Source organism: Heptranchias perlo, chromosome 35 (assembly GCF_035084215.1).
Source record: "Heptranchias perlo isolate sHepPer1 chromosome 35, sHepPer1.hap1, whole genome shotgun sequence".
NCBI lineage: Eukaryota > Metazoa > Chordata > Chondrichthyes > Hexanchiformes > Hexanchidae > Heptranchias > Heptranchias perlo.
This window is the reverse complement of record NC_090359.1, coordinates 17,072,015-17,099,884: the sequence shown is the minus strand read 5'-3', so window position 1 is coordinate 17,099,884 and position 27,870 is coordinate 17,072,015. Positions and strand designations below refer to the sequence as shown.

Below are 27,870 nucleotides of genomic sequence, written 5' to 3'. Positions count from 1 at the left end.
CCAGTCGAGTTTCTTCATTCCTTTCCTTGGTTCAATCCGTCATTCACCGATTGGGTTTATGACCGGTCACCACCTCCTGTGATTTCCCCAATTGGCTGCCCCTCTTCTCAGAGATTCTCTCGCTCCACAGACCACCTGCACTCTGTCGGTTCCACCAATCCGGGAAGCTTCACCTGTGATTGGATGAACTCGGTGACCCGGGCCCGTCATGGCGGCTGAATCTCCCACAATGCAGAGCGGCAGAGAACAGGCCCCATCTGTGAGACAGGCCGCGCTGCACTCTGGGAGAATGTTCGCACATGCGCACATCACCCGCCGGATCAGTGACCGCTTCCTGTTGTGTCGCGAGACAAACTTTCCGTTTTTTCGGTTGAGAACGAGCGGTTTTTATTGTGACGGAAACTGACGTCACTTTTCCTTTGAATCGCGCGGTTTGATTTAAATAAACGGCGCACATGCGCAGTGTGGCGCGTCCCTCTTAAAGGGCCCTGGACCGGCCGAGAGTCCCCGAGCCCGGGGTCAGGACCGAGAGACGGGCAATGGGATTAGAGCGGAGGGCGGCCCCGGGGAGGGGGAACTTGCATTTCTCCAGCGCCTGTCACATCCTCAGGACGACCCAAAGCCTCGCAGCCAATGGGGGGCTTTGGAAATGAGGTCACTGTTGTAATGTGGGCAGCCATTTTGTGCAGAGCAAGATCCCACAAACAGCAATGTGATAAATGACCAGATAATCTGTTTATAGGTGTTGGTGGAGGATTAAATATTGGCCAGGACACCGGGGAGAACTCCCCTGCTCTTCTTCGAATAGTGTCACGGGATCTTTTACATCCACCTGAGGGGCCGGACTGGTTTAACGGCTCGTGGAAAAGACGGCCCCTCCGACAGTGCAGCACTCCCTCAGTACTGCACTGGAGTGTGAGCCGAGATTTTGTGCTCAGGTCTCTGGAGGGGAGCTTTAACCCACAACCTTTATGATTCTAGAGGTGAGAGAGTGCTGCAAATGAGCCAAGGCCGACACCGAGTACTTCAGAAGGGTCGTTAATTCTTCCTTCCCTTAACACGATGTGACTTTCTTCCACAGGAGAATTCATGCCTGAACTTCCAGGAGTTTTGAGGAAAACCGCACCGGATTTGAAACAATCTGCTGGAAAATACTTGAGGCCGACTGGAAACCCCTTTGGATGTTCACACGGCCGGGAGGCACCAAGACAATTCGATGAGACTGTGAAGGATGTCAAGTGAAATCAGGGACATGGCGAGCAACGGTGTGAAGGTAACTGGGGGATCCCCGGGGTAATGCCCAGTCTGTTCAGGTGGGCCATTTAAAAGGAAATGGAACAGTGCGGGGAGAAAGTTGTCTGGGGACCGGAAACAGAGGGTCCGGGTTAATGGGAGTTGCTGAGATTGGAGAAGGGTTGGAAGTGGTTACCCCAGGGGTCAGTGCTGGGCCCACTTTTATTCTCCGTATTTATGGACTATTTGGAATTACATAGAATTTACAGCACAGAAACAGGCCATTCGGCTCAACTGGTCTGTGCTGGTGTTTATGCTCCACACGAGCCCCTCTCACACCTCTCTTCATCTATCCCTATCTGTATATCCTTCTGTTCCTTTCTCCCTCATGTACTTATCTAGCTTCCCCTTAAAGGCATCAATGCTGTTCACCTCAACTACTCCATGTGTTAGCAAGTTCCACATTCTAACCACTCCTTGTGTAAATAAGTTCCTCCTGAATTCCTTACTGGATTTATCAGTGACTATCTTCTATTCATGGCCCATAGTTCTGGTCTCCCCCACAAGTGGAAACACATCTATGTCGACCCTATCAAACTCCTTCATAATTTTAAAGATCTCTATCAGGTCACCCCTCAGCCTTCTCTTTTCTAGAGAAAAGAGCCCCAGCCTGTTCAGTCTATCCTGATAGTTATAACCTCTCAGTTCTGGCATCATCCTTGTCAATCTTTTTTGCACCTTCTCCAGTGGCTCCACATCCTGTTTGTAACATGGAGACCAGAACTGTGCACTGTGCTCAGTGTGGTCTAACCAAGGTTCTATACAAGTTTAATATAACATCCCTGCTTTTCAATTCTATTCCTCTGGAAATGAATCGCAGTGCTTTCTTTGCTTTTTCGTGGCCTTATGAACCTGAGTCACTACATCTAATGATTTGTATATCTGTACCCCTAGACCCCACTTTGCTCCTCTACCCCATTTGGACTCTTATTATCCAGGAAGTATGTGGCCTCCTTATTCTTCCTACTAAATTTCTACCACCTCACACTTATCTATATTGAAATTCATTTGCCAATTACACGCCCATTCTGCAAGTTTATTAATGACTTCCTGCATTTTGTTGCAGTCCTCTTCAGTATTAACTATATCCCTCAATTTGGTGTTGCCCGCAAATTTCGAATTTGAAATTCCTATTCCCAAGTCCAAACCGTTGATGCAAATGGTGAACAACAGTGTTCCCAGCACCGATCCCTGTGGAACACCACTTCCCACCTTTTCCCAGTCTGAGTGACTATCTTTAACCCCTGCTCTCTGTTTTCTGTTTTGTTACCAGCTTGCTATCCATTCTGCTACCTGTCCCCTGACTCCACAAGCTCTGACCTTGGTCATGAATCTACAATGCGGTACCTTATCGAAGGCCTTTCAAGATTTTCTTCTTCAGATATTGATTCACTTCCCTTTTAAATTCTGCTTCCCTCATTGTTTCTGGTCGGACATTCCATTGTCCTAACAACCCTCTGCATCAAAACGAAAACCAACCTCTCTTAATTTGATGCCCTCCAGTTACCGACTCACGAACTGGGATGTGGGCGTCGCTGGCAAGGCCAGCATCTATTGCCCTTCCCAGTTGCCCTTGAGAGGGTGGTGGTGTGCCACCTGTCTTGAACAATTGAGTGACTTGCTGGGCCATTTCAGAGGGTGATTAAGAATCAGCCACATTGCTGTGGGTCTGGAGTCACACTTCGGCCAGACCGGGTAAGGACGGCAGGTTTCCTTCCCTAAAGGGCATCAGTGAACCAGATGGGTCTTTACGACAATCCGGTAGTTTCATGGCCACCATTACTGATACTATTTTTTTTTCTATTCCAAATTTTATTTCATTAATTGAATTTAAATTTCCCAGCTGCCGTGGATTTGATCTCATGACTCCGGAATATTAGTCCAAGCCTCTAGGATTACTAGTCCAGTAACATAACCACTGTGCTACTGTACCCTTAATAGTGGAAATAGTTTTCCCTCATTTACTTTATCAAAACCCCCTCATAATTTTGATCCCCTCTCTCTGATCTTATTTAAACTTCTCTGCTCTCATGAAAAGTTATGTGAAGACTCTCATCCTTGGGATCATCTTAGTGAATCTCTTCTGCCCCTCTCCATGGCCGCGACATTCTTACTGAAGTAATGCACCAAAAACTGGACACAATATTCTGACTGTGGCCTAACCCATGATTTGTCCAGGTGTAGCATTAACTCTTTCCTTTTATACTCTATGCCCCTATTTATAAATCCTAGGATCCCATGGGGGTTTTTGTAAAACAGCTTTATCAACTTGTCCTCCCACTTTTAAAGATTTGTGTATCTGAATCCCTAAATCTCTCTGCTCCTCTACTCCTTTTACAGTTTTACAGTATGGTGTCTATTTCCTCTCCTTATTCTTCTCACCTCACATCTCTCCCCATTAAATTCCATCTCACATCTACCTGCCCAATCTGCTCACCTGTCTGCCTCCTCCTGAAGTTGTCGATAATCCTCTTCATGGTTAATCTCCCTCCTTATCTTTGTGGCAGCTGCAAATTTTGATATTGTGCCCCCGACACCCAGGTCCAGATCATTTCTATCCACAGATATTGAGAAAAGCAATGGTGCCAACACTGACCCCGGGGATCACCACTGTTTAAATCCTTCCAGTGCAAGAAACATCTGTTAACCACAACTCTCAGTTTTCTGTCCTTTTATCCATGCAATCTCTCATTTCTCTCCAACTTCTCACATTTCTATCCCTTAGTTCTCATGCACAAACAGGCTCTCTTCCCCTTTCCTCTCTCTCTTACACACAGACTGTTTCTCTTTCCTGTCTCCAATATTCTCTCTTGCCCGTTCTCACAAACCCTTTCTCCCTCTCTATCTCTCTCCCACCCTACCTCTCAGACTCTCCTTCATCCAGATGCAGACTCTCCGAGACACACTCTCAGACTCTCCGAGACTCATTCCCTCTCTCACACAGACTCTCCGAGACTTATTCCCTCTCTCACACAGACTCTCCGAGACTCATTCCCTCTCACACACTATTTTACCCACTTTTCAGAGAAACTTACAGAACAGAAGGAGGCCATTCATCGCGCCTTTGAAAGAGCTGTCCAATTTAGTCCCACACTCCAACTCTTTCCCCATAACCCTGCATATTAGTCCTCTTCAAGTATATGTCTAACTGCCCTTTCAAAATTCCCATGGAATCTGATTCCACCACCCTTTCAGGGAGTGCGTTTCAGATCTTAACAACTCTCTGTATGAAGAAAAACTTCTCCTCATTTCCTCTCTAGTTCTTTTGCCAATTATTTTAAATCTACGACCTCTGGTTACCGACCCGCTTGCCAGAGGAAACAGAGCAAGTAGGGAGAAACTATCAAAACCCCTCTTGATTTTGAACACCTCTATTAAATCTCCCCTTATCCCCGGCTCTAAGGAGAACAATCCCAGCTTCTCCAACCTCTCCACATAACTGATGTTCCTCATCCCTGGTACCATCCTGGTAAACCTCCTCTGTACCTTCTCCCTGACCTTGACATCCTTCCTGAAATGCGGTGCCCAGAGTTGTCCACAATACTCCAGCTAAGGCCTAACCAGTGATTTGTAAAGGTTCAGCATAACTTCCTTGTTTTTGTATTCAATGCCCCTATTTACAAAGCCAAGTTTCCCATACCCTTTCTTAACCATCTTATCAACTCTCCCTGCCACCTTCAAAGATTTGTGACTCTGTACCCCAGGTCCCTCTGCTCTTGCACTCCCCTCAAAATAGTCCCATTTGGATTAGACTGCCTCTCCGCTTTGTTCCTCCCAAAATGCATCACTTCACACTTGTCCGTCTTAAATTGCATCTGCCCTGTGTCTGCCCATTTTACCAGTCTGTCTATGTCCTCCTGAAATCTGCTACTATCCTCCTCACTATTTACTACATTGCTAAGTCCTGTATCAGTCGCAAACTTTGAAACTGTGCTCCCTATACCCAAATCCAGGTCATTTTTATATAACAAAAAAAGTAATGGTCCTAATACTGACCCCTGGGGGACCCCACTGCATACTCCTGTCCAGTCAGAAAAACATCCGTTCACCACGACTCTCTGCTTCCTTTCCCCTAGCCAATTACGTACCCAAGTTACCACCAATTTTTTCCTTTAATCCCATGGGCTTCTGTTTTCCAAATAAGTCTATTATGTGATTCTTTATCAAATGCCTTTTGAAAGTCCATATATACAACAGCTACTGCACTACCTTTATCAACCCTCTCTGTTACTTCTTCAAAGAATTCAATCAGGTTAGTCAGACATGATTTGCCTTTAAGAAATCCGTGCTGGCTGTTCCTTCTTAACCCATGTCTCTCCAAGTGAGAATTAATTTTGTCCTTGACAATGGTCTCTAGTAGTTTTCCCACCACAGATATTGGACTGACTGGCCCGTAGTTACCAGTTTTATCCCTCTCTCCTTTTTTGAACAGGGGAGTAACATTTGCAATCCTCCAGTCCTCTGGCACCACTCCCATATCCAAGGAGGATTGAAAGATTGTGGACAGAGCTTCTGCTATCTCCACCCTTGCTTCCCTCAGCAACCTAGGATGCATCCCACCTGGACCGGGGGACTTGTTCACTTTGAGTGATGCCAACCTATTTAGCACCTCCTTTCTATCTATTTTGATCCTATCCAATATCTCTACTCCCTCCTCCTCTACTGCGACATGAACTTCATCCTCTTCTTTTGTGAAGACAGAGGCAAAGTCCTCATTCAGTACCTCAGTCATGCCCTCTGCCTCCACAAGCAGATTTCCTATTTTATCCCTAACCGGCCCCACCATTCCTTTTATCCTTTTACTTTTTATATTGTTATAAAAGTTTTTGGGTTCCCATTTATGTTACTTGCTAATCTTTTCTCATATTCTCTCTTTGCCCTTCTTATATCCTTTTCAATTTCCCCCTGCACACTCTCCTGGTTTTGTACTGTATTCTGTACCTGACAGTGGTCATAAACCTTTTTCTGTTTTATTTTAAGCTCTATTTCCTTTGTCATCCAGGGAGCTCGAGCTTTGGATGCCGTATCTTTCCTTCTTATGGGAAAATCCTTGGTTTATACCCGAACTATCTCCACCTTGAAGACGTGCCATTGCTCATTTACTGTTTTTTGGCCAATCTTTGTTTCCAGTCCACCTGTGCTCGATCCCTTCTCAAATCACTGAAATTGGCTCTCTTTCAGTTGGATATTTTCACCTTTGATTTTTCTTTGTCCCTTTCTGTAATTACTTTAAACCTAATTATATTATGATCACTATTACCCAGATGTTCTCTCACTGCAATACACTCCACTTGCCTTACATCATTCACTAAAACTAGATCCAGCACTGCTTCCTTCCTCGTTGGGCTAGAAATATACTAATGAAGAAAGTTCTCCTGTACAAATTTTTCAAATTCTTCACCCTCTCTCCCTTTCAATTACTATAATCCCCTGCGTCTGTCTTTAAGGGACCACATTACTCTGAGTCACCTTCTTTCTCTTAATATACTTGTAAAAACCTTTAGTGTTGTCCTTGATATCCCTCACAAACTGGAGTTGGCAGCTGATATTGTGAGTGAATTTAATCCATGTAAAGAGCGGAAAGAAAAGAACAATTTAATGTTAAAGTAAATCAATCAAATGCCATTAATGACAAATATATTCAAATTAAATATAATCATCGTCTCAAAAATAGTCCTGTTGTATTCCAGTGACAGATTCTGGAATCTAATCAGCCGCGAGGAGATGTCGGACAGCTGCCCAGTGAGACTCGGCCTGTGATGGTCCCTCCCTTCCTCGGGGTAAGCACCTTGGCCAATATCGCCTTTAATGTAGTAAAACACCCTCAGGTGATTCACAGGCATGATTATCAATCAGAATTTAACACCGAGCCATATAAGGAGGTATTAGGACAGGTGACCAAAAGCTTGACCAAAGAGATCGGCTTAAGGGACGTCTTAGAGGAGGAGAGAAAGAGAAGGAATTCCAGAGCTTAGGATCAATGCAGCTGAAGACACGGCTGCCAATGGTGGAACGATTAAAATCGTCGATGTGCGTGAGGCCAGAATTAGAGGAGCGTGGAGATCTTGGAGGGTTGTAGGGCTGGAGGAGGTCACAGAGATAGGCAGGGGCGAGGCCATGGAGAGATTTGAAAAGAAGGATGAGAATTTTAAAATCAAGGTGTTGCCGGACTGGGAACTAATGTAGGTCAGCGAGCACAGGGGTGATGGGGTGAACGGGACTTGGTGCGAGATAAAATACGGGAGTTTTGGACGAGCTGAAGTTTATGGAGGATGGAAGATGGGAGGCCAGCCAGGAGAGTATTGGAATAGTCAAGTCTCGAGATAACAAAGGCATGGATAAGGGTTTCAGCAGCAGATGAGCTGAGGCAGGTGTGGAGACGGGCGATGTTATGGAGGAGGAAGTGGGCGGACTTCGTGATGGAGCGGCTATATGGTCAGAAACTCATCTCGGGGTCAAATAGGACACCAAGGTTATGAATGGTCTGGTTCAGCCTCAGACAGTGACCGGGGAGAGGGATGGAGTCGGTGACGAGGGAACGGTGTTTTTGGTGGGGACCAATTGAGCCAAGTGTTACTGTGGACGCTGCACGTGATCTGCTGCAGAAAATGGATCAACTGATTTAGCAAATGAGATCACCTACAATTCAACATAATAAATGCCCTGAATCTCAATAAAATGAATAATCTGTGAATCAAAATAGCTGAGATAATCTTAAAGAATGGCTGACCTGCAGCATGAACACAGCTGTCTGTGGGCCTGTCTGTCTATCTACCTGTCTGTCTCCCTTTCTGTCTCCAACCTGCCTGTTTGCTTCACTCGCTCACCCACGGTCGGTCCGTTCCTTGACCTCTCTCACTATTCCTGTTTCCCCTGCTTTTGTACCGCCCAGTCTCTGCATGCTGGTTTCTCTCACTTCCTCCCTGTCCCATTTCACTTGCTCCACATCCCTCTCCCTTGCTCCCCATCTCCTATTCTCTCCCAACCGAGTTCTCATCTCTGCGTCCACCTTACTCTGTTTCCTTACCCCTCCCTCTCTCCATTCCTTCTCATCCCTCTCTGTCATCCCCATCAATCGCTCTTTACCCTCTCTCTTCCCTCCCGCTCCGTCCCCATCCACTTTCTCTCTGTGCCTGACCCTGCTCTCCTTTTAATTTCTCGGACACATTTTCTACCCAATCCCCGTGTTTTGCCCCGTCCCCAGATCTCTCTGTCTGCAGTCCATCCCTTTCTGGAGGAGGGCCAATTTCAGTGGGATGAGAACAGATCTGGCCCGGGTAAATTGGAATCATAGATTGGCAGGCAAAACTGTAATTGAACAGTGGGCGGCCTTTAAAGAGGAGATAATTCGGGTACAGACAAAGTACATTCCAACGAGGGAGAAAGGTAGGGCAACTAAAGCCAGAGCTCCCTGGATGACAAAGGAAATAGAGAATAAGATGAAGCGGAAAAAAGTGGTGTATGGCAGGTATCAGGTTGATAAAACAAGTGAGAACCAGGCAGAATATAGAAAGTTCAGAGGGGAAGTGAAAAGGAAATAAGAGGAGCAAAGAGAGAGTATGAGAATAGACTAGCGACCAACATAAAAGGGAATCCAAAAGTCTTCTACAGATATGTTAACAGTAAACAGGTAATAAGAGGAGGGGTGGGGCTGATTATGGACCATAAAGGAGATCTACTCATGGAGGCAGTGGGCATGGCTGAGGTATTAAATGAATACTTTGCATCTGTCTTTACCAAGGAAGAAGATGCTGCCAGAGTCTCGGTAAAGGAAGATATTGTTAAAATACTGGATGGGCTAAAAATTGATAAAGAAGAGGTACTAGAAAGGCTGGCTGTACTTAAAATAGATAAGTCAACTGGTCTGGATGGGATGCACCCGAGGATGCTGAGGGAAGTAAGGGGGGAAATTGCTGAGGTACTGGCCATAATCTTCCAAACAACCTTGGATACGAGGGTGGTGCCAGAGGATTGGAAAATTGCAAATGTTACACCCTTGTTCAAAAAAGAGTGTAAGGATAAACCCAGCAATAACAGGCCAGTCAGTTTAATCTCGGTGGTGGGGAAACTTCTGGAAACAATAATACTGGACAGAATTAACAGTCACTTCGACGAGTGTGGATTGATCAGAGAAAGCCAACACGGATTTGTTCAAGGCAAATCGTGTTTAACTAACCTAATGGAGTTTTTTGATAAGGTAACAGAGAGGGTAGATGAGGGAAATGCAGTTGATTTTGTGTATATGGACTTTCAAAAGGCGTTTGATAAAGTGCCACATGGTAGGCTTGTCATCGAGGTTGTGGCCCATGGAATAAAGGGGGCAATAACAACATGGACACAGAATTGGCTAAGTGACAGGAAACAGAGAGTAGTGGTGACCGGTTGTTTTTCGGGCTGGAGGGAGGTGCATAGTGGTGTTCCCCAGGAGTTGGTTCTGGGATCACTGCTTTTCTTGATATATATTAAGGACTTGGACTTGGATGTACAGGGCACATTTTCAAATTTGCAGATGACACGAGACTTGGAAGGGTAGTGTACAGTGCAGAGGATAGTGATAGACTTCAAGAGGATATAGACAGGCTGGTGGCATGGGCGGAAACGTGGCAGATGAAATTTAACCCAGATAAATGTGAGGTGATACATTTCGGTAGCAACGAGGAGAGGCAATATAAACTAGAGGGCAAAATTCTAAAAGGGGTACAGGAACAGAGAGATCTGGGGGTATATGTGCACAAATCGTTGAAGGTGGCAGGGCAGGTTGAGAAAGTGGTTAAAAAAGCAGATGAGCCCTGGGCTTAATAAATAGAGGCATAGAGTACAAAAGTAAGGAAGTCATGATGAACCTTTATAAAATACTGGTTCGACCACAACTGGAATATTGTGTCCAGTTCTGGGCACTGCACTTTAGTAAAGATGTGAAGGCCTTGGAGAGGGTGCAGAAGAGATTTACTAGAATGATTCCAGGGATGAGAGACTTTAGTTACGTGGATAGACTGGAGAAGCTGGGGTTGTTCTCTTTGGAACAGAGAAGGTTGAGAGGATCATAAAGGGTCCAGACAGAGTGGATAGAGAGAAACTGTTCCCATTGGCTGAAGGGTCAAGAACCAGAGGGCATAGATTTAAGGTGATTGGCAAAAGAACCGAAGGTGATATGATGTGAAACTTTTTTACACAGCGAGTGGTTATGATCTGGAATGCGCTGCCTGAGGGGGTGGTGGAGGCAGATTCAATCATGGCCTTTAAAAGGGAACTGGATAAGTCGTTAAAAGTAAAAAATTTTCAGGGCTGTGGGGATAGGGCGGGGGAATGGGACTAGTTGGATTGCTCTTGCACGGAGCCGGCGTGGACTAGATGTGCTGAATGGCCTCCTTCCATGCTGTAATCTTTCTATGATTCGAAGAGTAAACCGTATGACTCTGCCGAATCATATTATGATTTTCTAGGTGCCCTTTTACTACGTCCTTAATAATAGATTCTAGCATTTTCCCTACTATTGATGTCAAGCTAACTAGCCTACAGTTCCCTCTTTTCTCTCTCACTTCTTTCTTAAATGGCGGGGTTACATTTGCTACCTTGCAATCCACGGGGACCATTCTAGAATCTGGGGAATTCTGTAAGATCACAACCAATGCATCCACTATCTCTGCAGTCACCTCTTTTAAAACCCGAGGATGTCGGCCATCAGGTCCAGGGGGTTTCTCGGCTTTTAGTCCCATTAATTTCTCCAGTATTTTTTCTTTACTAATATTAATTACTTTAAGTTCCTCACTCTCATTAGGCCCTTGGTTCCCCACCGTTTCCGGTATGTTTTTTGTGTCTTCTACTGTGAAGACAGATATCAAATATTTGTTTAACATCTCTGCCATTTCCTTACTCCCCATTATAATTTTTTCTGTCTCTGCCTCTAAGGGACCCACGATTATTTTCACTCATCTCTTCCTTTTCAACATACTTGTGGAAGCTCTTACAATCTGTTTTTATATTTCCTGTTGGTTTACTGTCAGATTCAATTTTCTCCCTCTTTATGAATTTTTGGTCATCCTTTGCTGATTTCTAAAACTCTCCCAATCCTCAGGCTAACTACGCTTTTTGACTACATTGTAAGCCTCTTCTTTTAATCTAATGTTATCCTTAAATTCTCTAATTAGCCACAATTGTACCACTTTTCCCGTGGAGTTTTATTCCTCAAGGGAATGTATATTAGTTGAGAATTATGAATTATTTCTTTAAATATTTGCCATTGTTTGTCTACCGTTATATCTTTTAATCTAATTTCCCGATCTACCTCAGCCAACTCGCCCCTCAAACCTACATAATTGGCTTTATTTATATTTAAGACCCTAGTTTCGGACTTAACCACATCACTCCCAAACTGAATATGAAATTCTATCATATTATGTTCACTCTCCTCCAGAGGATCCTTTACTATAAGTTTACTAATTAACCCTGTCTCATTACACAATACGAGATCTAAAATAACCTGTTCCCTAGGTGGTTCCTCTACCAATTAAGTACTTTTGAAGTGTAGTTGCTGCTTTACTGTAGGAAACACGGCAGTACATTGCACACAGCAAGGTCCCACAAACAGCAATGTGGTAATGACCAGATCATCTGTTTTAGTGATGTTGGTTGAGGGATAAAAATTATAATTGAATTTAAAAGACCGGTCCAGCAGTAAGATACGGGTTTTCACCCACCTGCAATGTTTCTAAACCCGACCTTACCACCGGGGAAGATACCAAGCAAAGGCTGGGCCAGGGAGGCAGGGACTCTCCACAGGTGGTGGGGGGAGATCAAGGGAGAATTGCCCAGGTTGCTCTTACATCCTCTTCCAGTGGCTGGATTCAGACCAGCAATGGTGGAGGTCTAAGACCCAGAGAAGGGGAGAAACGGCCTCAGATATAGAAATGACCGAGGCTCAGTTTTAATCACTGTGGAATAGTTTACAATTCAGCAAATACATTGTCCACACAGAGAAAATTGTCCACCGCAGCCAACGTATCATGCGGGTAGAAGTGAACTCTTCGAGGAGTCGCGTTTCCCTTAAAAACTCTCCAGCCAAATGGTAATGTCCCTTTAAATTTACAATCCTGCCACACCAGTCATCACCAGCTTTAATGTGCTGTGTCAGATCCTCGATCCAAGCAGTTTTCTGCTCCTGTCACTGTGACTCATTTCCATTATACACCAGAGAGAGAGAGAGAATGTACTGCAAGTCTATTTATAAATCTCAGCCCATCTCCCCATCACTCACTGAAACATTGTCAGTGCAGAGGGGTGATTAAGCAACACATATTTCTCCCTGTACCTTTCTGCCAGCTGAAATGTGTCCATTATAACGAGAACGGATGATGTGCCACATAAGTACAGTGCCTGGCATGTGATCCTTGGCACATTTATACACAGAGGCACCCTCAGAAAAGGTGGCAAATACCATGGCACTATTTTGGATGGAGAGGGCCTGAGGCTTAATTGCGACAGGCCTTTCCCCACAATATATGTGTGAGTGAATGTGTGAGTGACAGGAGACACAGACGGCGACACGGGAGAGACAGACGGGAAGAGAGAGAGAGGGAGAGACAGACACAGACATTAAAACGTACCCTTGTTTTAGATGGAGTATGACTTAAAAGCAAAGTATTTCATTGTTTCATTGACTAGTAATGAGGTGAATAGTTACTAATAGACCCCAAACTCATTCATAACACCTGCAAGAATAACTTGCAGTTATAGCTTTCCCTCCAGTGGCACATGTGGACTATCATGCAATGTGAAACAGGGTGATTTTAACTCTCCCTGATTGCAGGAGCAGGAAAGGATTGGGGAGCAGTTAAAATGGAGCAGCTCCATTTCCCGCTCCATTCCCGTCGATCGGCCGTTTTAACGCCACTGATCTTGGCTTTTAACGAGTCTCCCGCTGGACTCCTCGGTCACATCATAACCCCTGAAATTTAACCCACTTCTGAGCAGGGAGGCCACCTCGCAGGGGGAACCTGTCGAGAAGCCTGCAAGGCACACTGAGGTAAGTTTAAAAAATAAACCGACCTTTGAGTAAATAAGGAGAAACTGTTTCCACTGACAGGAGGGTTGATAACCAGAAAAAAACAGATTGAAGATAATTGACATCTAATCCAAATACATTATACACAAGATGGGTAAAAAGAGTTAAGATACAGATTAGCCATGATCTAAATGAATGGCAGAACAGAATCGAGGGAATGAATGATCTACTCCTGAGGGTGTGAGAGTGCAGTTCAATGGGCCCTTACTCTCACTTGATTCAGTTCTATGGGCGCCTACATTCACAGGGGGACAGTTCGATGGACCCTGACAGTCACTGGGGTACAGTTCCATGGGCGATGATTCTCACTGGGTACATTTCCATGAGCACCTACTCTCACTGGGGTACAGTTCCATGCACCCTGACTCTCACTGGGGAACAGTTCCATGAGGACCTACTCTCACAGTTCCATGGATATTGTCTGTCACTCGAAGACTATTCCATGGATCCTGACACACTCTGCGAACAGTTCCGTGGACACTGTCACTCACTGGGGTACAGTTCCACGGACACTGTCACTCACTGGGGTACAGTTCCACGGACACTGTCACTCACTAGATACAGTTCCATGGACACTGACACCCACTGGGATACAGTTCCACAAACACTGACTCTCACTAGATACAGTTCCATGGACACTGACACTCACTGGGATACTGTTCCACGGACACGGTCTCTCACTGGGATACAGTTCCACGGACACTGACTCTCACTGGGATACAGTTCCACGGACACTGACACTCACTGGGATACAGTTCCATGGACACTGACACTCACTGGGATACAGTTCCATGGACACTGACACTCACTGGGATACAGTTCCATGGACACTGACACTCACTGGGATACAGTTCCATGGACACTGTCACTCACTGGGATACAGTTCCACGGACACGGTCTCTCACTGGGATACAGTTCCACGGACACTGTCACTCACTGGGATACAGTTCCATGGACACTGTCACTCACTGGGATACTGTTCCACGGACACGGTCTCCCACTGGGATACAGTTCCACGGACACTGACACTCACTGGGATACTGTTCCACGGACGCTGACACTAATAATGAAATACCATGGATGAAGAAAGAGATAAGTTCAGAATTGAAACTAAAGAAAAAGGCATACACTCAGCACCTGGACAATAAAGAAGAGGGTGACAAAAGGGAATATGAAGAGGTTAGGAAATAAGAAAAAAAAACCTATTCAGAAGGCAAAGAGGAATTACAAAATTAAATTATCAAAAACTAGGGAAGGTGCAAACAAGATTTCCAAGAATAATATGAGAACTGAGATTTTAACTATGGGGAAAGACTGAACAGGATCGCTATATTTTGTCTAGAAAAGAGAAGGCAGAGGGTGATCTAATAGAGATCTTTAAAGTTATGAAGGGGTTTGATAGGGTAGATGTAGAGAAGATGTGACCACTTTTGAAGAGTCCAAAACTAGGTGACATAAATATAAGTTAGTCACTAATAAAATCAATAAAGAATTCAGGAGAAACTTCTTTACCCAGAGAGTGGTTAGACTATAGAACTTGCTATCATATGCAGTAGTTGAGGCGAATAGCATAGATGCATTTAAAAGGAAGCTAGATAAATACATGAGGGAGAAAAGAATAGAAGGATATGCTGATAGGGTTAGATGAAGTACCTGAACTATCTTCTCCTTGAAGGCCTCCCTTTGCTCTTTAACTGTTTTACCTGATAATCTTTGTTCCCATTCCATAAGGGCCAGATCTCTTTTCAACTCACTGAAATTAACCCTCTTCCGATTAAGTATCTTCAACTTTCATTGTCCTTGTACTTTTCCATAATTACTGTAAACCTAATCATATTGTGTTCACTGTTTCCAAAACACTCTCCCATTGAAACTTGCCCCACTTCATTCCCCAGAACTAGATCCAGCACTGCTTCCTTCCTCGTTAGGCTGGAAACATACTGATCAAGAACCTCAGACATTTACAAAAGCTTAAACTATCCCAGCAGCTCAATCTAATACCACAGCTCCAACTAACCCAGTAACTTAATCTGAAACTGCACTTGCAGTAAATAGATTACCTCAAACTAAAGCTGCCGCCCTAAGTAATCCAGCACCTCAACATAAAATAATATCTCAAGCAAAAACAGTACCTCAAAAAGGCAGTACCTCAGACCAGCCCAGAACCTCAAAATAACTTAATACTTCAAAATAATACAACCTCCAAACTAATCCAACACCTCAAGCTAACCTCGCACCTCAAGTTAGTCCAGCACCTTAACCTAACCTAGCTCTTCGGGCAGTACAGTACCTCTAACTGGCCCAGCACTTCAGACTGATACAGCACCTCAAGCTAATACCATGTATCTCTGAAACTGACCACAGCACCCTGAAACTGTCTCTGGTACTGCAAACTGGGTTCAGGGACCATAACTGAGGCAATGTTCAATGACTGACTATCCCATCTCCCCAAATGAGTCAGCATCGGAAAGCTGTCCACAATACGCCCCAAACCAATCACATCATCCGCTATAAAACACAATACCCAGAAACTGACCCAGTCCCCACACACTTACCTCACCATCCACACATTGATCAAACACCCAAAGCTAACGATGGCACCACACATTGGGCTTCTGCCTCCTGTAAAATGATAACTGCACTGTCACAGCAAACCACAGCATCTGTAAATGGACCTTAAACAGTGCACATTACCCCAATACTGAGCAGAGAAACCCCAAACCACAACACCCACAAACTGACACAGAACAACAAACATAGACAACGATCTCTGATGATTCAACACGCCCAGACTGATGCCAACACTGAGGGATTGTAGAAACCCCTGACGCTCAGCCTTCGGTGTCAGCCTCGTCATGTGGGTTCATTCTGGGTTCGAGATATGTTTCGTGCATTGAATATTTTTAGGCTTATGAGTCAGTGTTAGACTTGGAACCTGGGCTTGTTTTGAGTTTCAACACAAATTTGGGTTCTTGGCTTTTCTTTATGTTTATAATTCATTTTATATGAGTTGGTCACTTTCGAATTGGGATTGGCTCAGGCTCCCAGTTTAGTTTTATATTCTGGGTCAGTTTGGTCAATTTGAGATTCTGTGTTGTTTTGAGTTTCTGGCTCAGTATCTGGTTGTAACATACTCCACACAAACTGACCACAAGAGCTCCAATTAACTCAGGACCCTCAAGACTAACATTCTCCACGCATCCAAAAACACCCAGCACTGCAAAATATTCCACAGGACCCCGGCAAAGACTGATCCTCACAGACTGATCTCAATGATCCCTAACATTACATCATATCTTAAAACAGCAGAAGAGCCTGAAACAAACGACAGAACTAACAGGTGAACCAGTGGAGTGAGCGAGGGTTCTGGGCCAGGTCGGGTTTCCATGTCTGCTTGGTGTTTCGGGTCTGTTTCAGGTTTGCCGTATTTTAATATTCTGAGTTCGTTTAGGATAGTGGATCAGTTTAGGGTTTAGATCAGCCTGTGATTCTGAGTTGGTTGCAGTTTTGCTTTGGTTCCGGGTTCCAGGTCGGTTTCGGATTCTGGAACAGTTTAACGTTCTTCCGCTCTGAGAGGGGAATCCAGAGGACCGGAGCTCTTGGATTGACTCGAGTTCCATTGGAGCTTTAACAATTTAGGCCACAAAGTGTCAGTTTGAGGGTCTGGGTCAGTTTTGGTTTCTGTATAGGTTTAGGGTTTTATGTCGATTTCGGGTTCTGGGTCACTGTGTTTTGGATTGTTTTGGGTATCCAGTCATTTCAATTTACATTTTCATTTGGGGCTTAATGTGAGTTTGGAATTCTGGGTTACTCTTAATTATGGTCAGTGTAAGGTTCTGGGTCAATTTGAGGTTCTGACTCAGTGCTCGGTTGATGGCCAGTTAAGGTTATCTGGTCCCTTTTTGGATTCTGGATCAGTTTAGAGTTTCAGGTCAGTTTAAGTTTCTAAGTCACTGTGGGATTGTCAGCTAATTTAAGGTTCAGCTCAGCTTAGTGTTCTTGGTCTCTGAAATGCTTTGGATCAGAGGTTTTTAAGAACAGCGATGGGCTCTTATTCATAGAGAGTTCTGCATATCTTCAGGGTTCCAGGGCACTTTTAACTTTAAGATCAGGTTGAGGTTGTTCAGAGGTTTGGGCGTTCATGTTCAGTTCAGTTTAGTTTGGGTTCAGGTAGAGTTTTTGTCTGTGGGTCATTTTACAGTTCCTGGTTTATTTGAGGTTTGTATGTGAGTTTAGGGTCTTCCAGTGTTGGGCACCATGTTGTTTAGGTTTGAGGATCTGATTGAGAGTTGTTGCTTGTTTTGTTCAGAGTCATTGTTGGGTTCTGGTTAAGTTTAGGTTTGTGACTTGTTCTGGTTCTGCTTCAGTTTGGGGAAATGGTTGGGTGTCTGATTAAGGGTTAGTTTGGGGATTTAGTTCAATTTGTGTTTCAGTGTCAGCTTAGGATTGTATCATTATATGTTTGCCTTGTAGTACAAGTGTCTCCATGAGTTTCGAGTTCTGGGTCATTTTGTAGTTATGGTCAGTTTCGGGTTCAGGTTCAGTTTGGAAATCTTCAATATCATTTCCACCTCAATATTTATCCAGTGAATCGTCACAGCTTTAACTGAGGATTTATTTCACATATCACCGCACAATGGGGAAATCCTTCCAATCGAACACTAAGGATTGTTAATGTTGTATCCACGACACATAGTTCTGTGCCCCAATAGTTTGTTGTGACACACAATCTATTTCTCTTGTTGTATTGTAGACTATTACTGTGTGAGTTTCTGTTCTTGTGGAGGTGTCTGTGGGTTCCTGTGGGCTGGATGTTGGTAATTTCAGCCTCTAATGCCTGTGTTTGGACACAGTCCACACTGACAGGAGGCAGATCTGTTCTACCTGCTGCTTGTAAGGATCCCACATTAAACAGTCTGGGCAGCATCAATCCATTACTTACTGGGAATGGGCCCACAGCAAATATTGTTTTTATCTAATGATCTCACTCAGACAGGCTGGAGTATGGCCGGTGTCAAAAGTGAATGAGTGTCAGACTGATGAAAATATTGGTGCTATTGGAATGTATGGTAACAACAGTAATGAAACTTCACTCACTTAATCTTCTAATATACACAGCAAATCTTTGTTTAGTTGATAAACAATGAACCCAGGCCCTGCGGTGACAATTGCAACTTACTGTCCATAGAATTTAATGGAAACTGAGCAACTTGTGTTGATGTATCACCGGCCTGAAAATATAACCTCTGAACACCAACCATGGAGTGGAGTGAACCAATAGGTGGCAGCTGCAGTTAAAGGCAGAGAAATGGAATATGTAGAGAGAGACAGGTAGGGAGAGGGAGGAATGTGGAGAGACAGAAACGGAAAGTCAGAAAGAGGGAGGGTGGAAAAAGAAAGGGAGTGACTTAAGCAGAACGGGATGGACGGGCCAAAATGAGGGGATTGCATCGAAAAAAATGTCCGTGAAATTAGAGAGAGCAGGGCCAGGCACAGAGAGAAAGTGTATCGGGATGGAGCGAGGGGGAAGAGAAAGGATAGACAGCGATTGATGGGGATGATCGAGAAGGACGAAAAGAAATGGAGAGAGGGAGGGATAGGGACTCATTGAAGTGGACACAGAGAGGAGAACTGGGTTGGGATAGAGTAGGAGATGGGGAGCAAGGTCGAGAGGGATGACGTTTGAGTGAAATGGACAAGGAGAACGAGAGAGACACAAGTACACAGGGAGTTGGAGGCAAGAAAGCAGTGGAAACAGGAATAGTGAGATAGGCAATGGGAACTAGAGAGAGACAGGGAGGGATGAAGGCAAGTATAGGCCGCATCAGAGAGAGAAAGAGAAGCAAACGGGAAGGTTGGAGACAGACAGGGAGATAGACAGACAGGCACACAGACAGTTGTGCTCATGCTGCAGGTCAGCCATTCTTTAAGATTATCTCAGCTATTTTGATTCACAGATTATTCATTTTATTGAGGTACAGGGCACTTATTATGTTGAATTGCAAGTGATCTCATTTGCTAAATTAAGTTCATCGATTTTCTGTAGCAGATCATGTGCAGTGTCCAGAGTCCAGATAATCTTAAAGAATGGCTGACCTGCAGCATGAGCACAGCTGTCTGCGTGTCTGCCTGTCTGTCTATCTCTGTCTGTCTCCGACTTGGCTCAATCGATAGGGTGACAGGATCTGGGATTTAGTTGGGAGGATCTGCAATTTTGCTTCGAGGACATGGAATGTAGTTTACAGGGTCTGGGGTGTAGTTTCGTTCTGTGTACACATTTGTAAAACATTTTTGAAAACAACAGTGAGCGAGCCCCAGTTGGAGCGAGATGGAGAGTTTCATTAACCCAGTACGGGGTGTGTCAGCACCTGGAGATTTATTATAGCAAATGGAGAGCAGGTCCCCAGTGACACTAGAAGCAGAATTTTATTAACACAGAACATGGAGATTTCTTACGCAGATCAAACCCTTACTGGTAAAGTCACACATTGTACAAAAGGGATCCAACAAATTCCTGAAATTCGTCATTTCGTAACTAAGAGGGTTATTCATATATCAGTGATAACGCCCAGTGTGTGCAACCTGCTGTCTACAGGATCTGAGCTAACGAGAGCTTTGTTTATTTTTTTAAAATCTGTGTGTCTGGCTCTGTATCCCCATGTCCCTGGCCCTGTACCCCCGTGTCCCTGTCATCATCACCCCCTCCTGAAAAAGCCCACCCTTGACCCCTATGTCCTTGAAAACTACCACCCCATCTCCAACCTCCCTTTCCTCTCCAAAGTCCTTGAACATGTTGTTACTTTCCAAATCCGTGTCCATCTTTCCTGCAACTCATTGAAACCCTCCAATCAGGTTTCCGCCTCTGCCACGGTACTGAAATGGCCCTTATCAAAGTCACAAATGACATCCTGTGTGACTGTGACTGTGGTAAACCATCCCTCCTCATCCTTCTCCACCTGTTTGCAGCCCTTGACAGGGTTGATCACACCATCCTCCTCCATCGCCTCTCCTCCACCATCCAGCTGGGTGGGACTGCCCTCTCCTGGTTCCATTCCTATCTAACCACTTGTACCCAGAGAATCACCTGCAATGGCTTCTCTTCTCGCTCCCGCACTGTTACCTCTGGAGTCCCCCAAGGACCTATCCTTGGCCAATCCCCTTTCCTCAACTACATGCTGCTGCCCCTCAGCAACAACATCCGAAAACACATCAGGTTCCACATGTACGTTGACGACACCCAGCTCTACCTCACCACCAACTCCTTCGACCCCTCCACAATCTCTGATTTGTCATACTGCTTGTCCGACATTTAGTACTGGGTGAGCAGAAATATCCTCCAACTAAATATGGGGAAGACTGAAGCCATTGTCTTTGGTCCCCACCACAAACACCATTCCCTAGCCACCGACTCCATCCTTCTTCCTGGCCACTGTCTGAGGCTGAACCAGAGCGTACACAACCTTGGCATCCTATTTGAGCCTGAGATGAGTTTCCAACAGCATATCCGCTCCAACACCAAGACCACCTACTTCCACCTCAGTAACATCGCCCGTCTCCGCCCCTGCCTCAGCTCATCTGTTGCTGAAACTTTCATCCATGCCTTTGTTATCTCTCAACTTGAATATTCCAATAATCTCCTGGCCAGCCTCTCATCTTCCACCCTCCATTAACTTGAGCTCATCCAAAACTCTGCTGCCCGTATCCTAACTCGCACCAAGTCCCGTTCAGCCATCACCCCTGAGCTCGCTGGCCTACATTGGCTCCCGGTCCAGCAACGCCTCGATTTTGAAATTCTCATCCTTGTTTTGAAATCCCTCCATGGTCTCACCCCTTCCTGTCTTTGACCTCCTCCAGCCACACAACCCTTTGGGATCTCTGTGCTCCTTCAATTCTGGCCTTTTGCGTATCCCCAATTTTAATCGCTCCAGCATTGGCAGCTGTGTCTTCAGCTGCCTCGGCCCTTAGCTCTGGAATTCCCTCCCTAAACCTCTCTACCTCTCTTCCTTTAAGCCGCTCCTTCAAACCGACCTCTTTGGCCAACCTTTTGGTCACCTCTCCTAATATGTCCTTATGTGACTCGGTGTCAAATTTTGTTTGATAATCGCTCCTGTGAAGCGCTCTGGGACATATAATTACATTAAAGGCGCTATAGGGTATTTCGAATGACATCACTCTTTAACTTCCGGTGGCCATGTTGGTTATTTTCCAACTCCTGCGAAAGGTGTTACATATTCACCAATTGCTGACATTGATTGTACATCTGTCAAAGGCAAAAAGAGATTTGATGCTGCAATGAAAGCTGTGCAGAGCCCGGATGCAACTTTCCCTACCAACAGTACCACACCCAGTTGCACAGAGACGACGGCAAACTCACAATATCCCACCACCAAATGATGCAGATGTTAGAAGATTTTTTGAGCATTTTAATCAGACTGGAACAAAGACTGCCATTCTCAGCATAATGGAACCATGCAATGCAGATTTTGTACCTAAACCTGTGCAGCCTCATTTCCTTAAGCCATTGAAGTAACTCAGGTACAGCAAAGGATATGGGCCCCGGCAACATCCCGGCTGTAGTGCTGAAGAATTGTGCTCCAGAACTAGCCGCGCCTCCAGCCAAGCTGTTCCAGTACAGCTACAACACTAGCATCTACCCGACAAAGTGGAAAATTGCCCAGGAATGTCCTATCCACAAAAAGCAGGACAAATCCAATCCGGCCAATAACCACCCCATCAGTCTACTCTCAAGCAAATTAATGGAAGGTGTTGTTGACAGTGCTATCAAGCAGCACTTACTCACCAATAACCTGCTCACCGATGCTCAGTTTGGCTTCCACCAGGACCACTTGGCTCCAGACCTCATTACAGCCTGGTCCAAACGTGGACAAAAGAGCTGAATTCCGGAGGTGAGGTGAGAGTGTCTGCCCTTGACATCAAGGGAGCATTTGACCGAGTGTGGCACCAAGGAGCCCTAGTAAAATTGAAGTCAATGGGAATCGGGGAAAACTCTCCAGTGGCTGGAGTCATACCGAGCACAAAGGAAGATGATAGTGGTTGTTGGAGGCCAATCATCTCAGCCCCAGGACATTGCTGCAGGAGTTCCTCAGGGCAGTGTCCTGGACCCAACAATCTTCAGCTGCTTCATCAATGACCTTCCCTCAATCATAGGGTCAGAAATGGGGATGTTCGGCTGATGATTGCATAGTGTTCAGTTCCATTCGCAACCCCTCAGATAATGAAGCAGTCCGTGCCCGCATGCAGCAAAACCTGAACAACATCCAGGCTTGGGCTGATAAGTGGCAAGTAACATTTGCGCCAGACAAGTGCCAGGCAATGACCATCTCCAACAAGAGAGAGTCTAACCACCTCCCCTTGACATTCAACAGCATTACCATCGCCGAATCCCCCACCATCAACATCCTGGGGTCACTATTGACCAGAAACGTAACTGGACCAGCCACATAAATACTGTGGCTGCAAGAGCAGGTCAGAGGCTGGGTATTTTGCAGCAAATGACTCACCTCCTGACTCCCCAAAGACTTTCCACAATCTACAAGGCACAAGTCAGGAGTGTGATGGAATACTCTCCACTTGCCTGGATGAGTGCAGCTCCAACAACACTCAAGAAGCTCGACACCGTCCAGGACAAAGCAGCCCGCTTGATTGGCACCCCATCCACCACCCTAAACATTCACTCCCTCCACCGCCGGCGCACAGTGGCTGCAGTGTGTACCATCTACAGGATGCACTGCAGCAACTTGCCAAGGCTTCTTCGACAGCACCTCCCAGGCCTGCGACCTCTACCACCTAGAAGGACAAGGGCAGCAGGCACATGGGAACAACACCACCTGCATGTTCCCCTCCAAGTCACACACCATCCCAACTTGGAAATATATCACGGTTCCTTCATCGCCCTGGGTCAAAATCCTGGAACTCCCTTCCTAACAGCACTGTGGGAGAACCTTCACCACACGGACTGCAGCGGTTCAAGAAGGCGGCTCACCACCACCTTCTCTAGGGCAATTAGGGATGGGTAATAAATGCTGACCTTGCCAATGATGCCCACATCCCATGAACGAATAAAAAAAGACTGGAAGTATATCAGAACTGGATGTGATGAACTTCGCAATGAGTGTCAGATCATTCAGATCTGTCACACAAGAAGCAAACACTGCAGAGCAGAATACCAGGACTCAGGCAGACTCTAGACTTCGGTTGATGTATCGAAGTGGTCGCATACCGGCCTCCAGAATGAAGACAGCATGCCTCAACCGTGTTGATAAACCATCACGCAGTTTGATTAAAGCCATATGCTACCCAGAGACTGTCAAGCTCTCCACCAAAGCTATTGCTGGGGATGTGACCACGAGAAAGCTGCTCGAGAAGATTACACAGACTTTATGTTCCTGTCTGACGAACATTTCAACGTGGAGGATTCGTGATCAGCACTCAACCCTGAGTATCCCCACCTTGCTGCATCCCCAGATGGTGTTGTATCATGTGATTGTTATGGGTCTGGTGTACTGGAAATCAAATGGCCATTTGTGTGAAGGACAAGTCTGCTGAAGAGCATGCATGGCTTCAGAAAAATGATGTTGGATCTGAGAGTTTGGACCGTTAGCAGCAGTACCACTACCAAGTTCAGACCCAGTCGTTTGTCAAAGAGAGTTCTGTGACTTTGTTATATGGACAGACAAAAGTGTTCATATTGAGCGCATTTTGCCAGATCACGATTTTATTAATAGTATTTTACAAAAAGCTACAGATTTTTTTTATTGGGTCCTGATGTTAGAAGTCAGGGGAAAATATTATTCACGTGTATAATCAGCAAATAATTCAAGGGTTAGAAACATTTGTGTTGTTTCAAAATGTCAAAATCTATGGCATCTGTACTTCATTCAGTTCTGCAAATGTTTCTAAATTGATTCAATGTTCAGTTGTGGCGCTAAGAGTTTTTATCGTAAACCAGTCTTAAAAGGCTGAATAAATTACATTGAAACTTGATCACTCAGTAAATGATTAGCAATTAAACATTATCAATTAAACAGAACAACTGATGATGACAAATTTGTCAAGTAAGCACACAGAGATCCAATTTTGCCAATCAAAGTAACACCATCAGTATCCTTGTTATTCATGAAGTCCAGGGGAACAGGTCCCTTCATAATCGCATATTTTTGCCCTACATTGCCTGTCACTCTTTCAACATCAATCCACCATCACGGAAGCCAGTCTTCGGCCAATTCGATTCACTCCACGTGATATCAAGAAACGGCTGAGTGCACTGGATACAGCAAAGGCTATGGGCCCCGACAACATCCCAGCTGTGGACATCGGGACCATGCAGGGGGAGATAAGCACTCTAGACACCCCTGATCTTTTTGATAAGATAACCTGAAAACCTAAGAATGGCTACAGTGGACATAAAAGATACAAATGTATGTTGCCATCATCTGAAACGGAGATCAGGATGAAGAACATGATTACAAAGGCCTATGGCCTGGTGAGCTATTGCAACCACTCTTTAAACAAACCAGTTGCTTTTACAGGACTGAATCCTACAGGACATATGATGTGTGCCATGGAAAATGTTCGGAAATACCATGAGGAAGAAGAGACTGGCCAGCAGAAAGTTAATATCCAAGAACACTAAGCTCATTCCTATGAGATGCTGCTAGTATGCGGAGATACATGAAGAAGATACATTGAAGAATGAGTCTCAGACAGGCTCAGTTACTTGACAACAGCACAACAGGAAAATGGTTAATGTGGTCCAGGCGAGTGAGAAATCCCTTTAAACAAGGCATTGACACATGGTCCATAGAGAAACCAACTAATTAATGAAACAGTCAGGAAACACTGGTATCAATCAAAAGGACTGAAATTAAAGTAAAGAGGGACACAGTAATTTGGATTTTCAAAATTCAGGGTTAGGTTCCCATCAGTTAACAATAAAATTGGGAGAAACAATATTTAGAAGATATCCGCACGATGGATACAAAATTACAAGATTATGAGGGGCCCAGATAAAGTAGACAGGAAGTACCTGTTTCCCCAAGCAGAGGGTTCAAGAACTAGAGGACGTAGATTTAAGCTGATTGGCTGGAACAAAATTAAAGGGATGTGTTACTAGACATGCTGTCACTGTGTGTCCACATAGTGTTGGACACAGCCTAGAAGCACAGTGTGGGTTTAATAATACCGGTACCAATCGGGATATTAACTGTACCATGGAGGCCCTAGAGGCGGATCTAAAACCCACTTAAGTGGTATATGCCGGAGAGGGCGAATACTGTGTTACAACTAATTTGAAAACGTTTAAATATGCCAATCTAACTTGTGATATTTTAAGTCCAGAATTCTACTCCATTTCTGAAGTCCTGGTTCGGATTGGACCCGAGGAACTGGTAGAGATACACCGGCATAACCTCACCACCTTACAAGTTTCTGAGAATGTCAGAAAGGACTTCAAAGCATATCAGGACACATTTGGGTATCTGACACCCCTGTTGCCTAAATACTTGAAAGCATTGCGAATGGAGATACGCCTCTCCTAGAAGGTTTATTATAACCTACAACAGGACAATAACAACATTAAGCATGACATTGACCAAATTAAAGTCACCACCTGGTGAAATGACCTCTGGAATTTGGGACTGAATATACAGATCCATCCTTGGATTAGATTAATTTCATATGTATTAGTCATAGTGCAGTTTGTTGTAATGTGCTTCTTGATTTTCATTGCATGTAATAAATGTAAGCAGAGGATGAAGGGTTTGGCAAAGATAGTAAAACAGAGCCTGGGTGAGAATGTCCCCATTGTCTCTGTGGTTTCAACTAAGAACACATCTTAATGGTACCGGGAGTAGCACCCGCTGGGGTAAGGTGCATGTAAAAGGGAAGACAATTATAGTTTGATAGGATTATCAAATGCTCTGCCTCTCTTCCACCCGGACTGGTGGCCAACACGAAGGGAACCTGGTTAAGAAGAGGTACAGCATCTAACGGGATATTGTAGGGAGAATTTGGATTAAGGGATGTAATGGGGAGGGCACCAATTCACAGGTGTAAAATGGTCTGAAAGGTACCATTCAGTCTAGTTAGGCTGGAAACAAAATATAAATCACCATAGGATATTTGACTATGTTAGCCTTTTCAAACTAACATGAATAGGTTTAGCTGACCAAGGACATTCGCAGCTTACTTGAGAGATGTTTAGAAGGAGTCTGTTCCTGAGAACAGATAAGATACAAAGGCGTATTGATGAAACATGTCTGTGTTCTATTGGGACTTCTCTAGTTCAAGGGCTAGTCATATTCATTGTTATAATTCTTATAGTTTATTGCTTACTTAAATGTTGCTGCGCTGCAGAACCAGTGAGCACCGTAATAATTGGTTATCATAAAATGATAAAAGGGGGGAATGAGAATCCCTACGTGGTCAGTTTTCAGTAAAATATTAAAATGTCTACGTGGCAAAGAAGCAGAATGCAAAATGGTTAGAAAGGGTTAATTATTTAGTAACTGAGATTGGTACAAGTGGCCTGGCCCTCCTGCTGGGCCATATGTTTGCTTAGTCAGCAGGCCTGCATTGTCTTATCAATGATAGGTCTTTGATGTGAGTCAAGGACTGGTCTGAATGTCTCCATGTTTATGGCAGATCAATATAGGTAACGAGCTTAGCCAAAGTTGAAAGACATTCCAGGTTGGGAGATAAGGAACAGGGAAGAACATTCCAAGTTGGAAGATGAGGAAGTTATCCCCTTTGATGTCTAACAGCAGCATGATCAGCACATGGACGATTTATGATTGGTCGGAAATAATGTAACCTCGCATGGCAACCTATGCCCGGCTTATGATTGGTGTTGACCCTCGTTAAGTATGTTCCAACCCTATTGATTTGTATAAAAACGTGTGGATTTCTGTATGTTGTTGTTCTTGCTCTGCCAGCATAGAGGGACTCCATCAGGAGTCCAAATCAATGCTGCAGACTAAGAACCCTGCTATTAAAGATGTGTTGAACTTTAAAATGTATTCGACTTCAGTTATTACTGAACCAGACTGAGGGGAAAGAATCCGGATCGTCACCAGTACAGCTACAACACTGGCATCCACCCGACAATGTGGAAAATTGCCCAGGTATGTCCTGTCCACAAAAAGCAGGACAAATCCAATCCGGCCAATTACCGCCCCATCAGTCCACTCTCAATCATCAGCAAAGTGATGGAAGGTGTCGTCGACAGTGCTATCAAGCGGCACTTACTCACCAATAACCTGCTCACCGATGCTCAGTTTGGGTTCCGCCAGGACCACTCGGCTCCAGACCTCATTACAGCCTTGGTCCAAACATGGACAAAAGAGCTGAATTCCAGAGGTGAGGTGAGAGTGACTGCCCTTGATATCAAGGCAGCATTTGACCGAGTGTGGCACCAAGGAGCCCTAGTAAAATTGAAGTGAATGGGAATCAGGGGGAAAACTCTCCAGTGGCTGGAGTCATACCTGGCACAAAGGAAG

At 44.8% G+C, this 27,870-nt stretch overlaps 1 long non-coding RNA gene across 1 annotated transcript; it reads left to right on the top strand.

The window, feature by feature from the left end:
* The first annotated feature begins 1,080 nt into the window (after positions 1 to 1,080).
* LOC137302375 (uncharacterized) lies at positions 1,081 to 27,386 on the top strand. The gene is made up of 3 exons (XR_010958450.1): positions 1,081 to 1,273; positions 6,984 to 7,073; positions 21,624 to 27,386. It is a non-coding gene; the product is annotated as an uncharacterized lncRNA (long non-coding RNA).
* Positions 27,387 to 27,870: the final 484 nt, after the last annotated feature.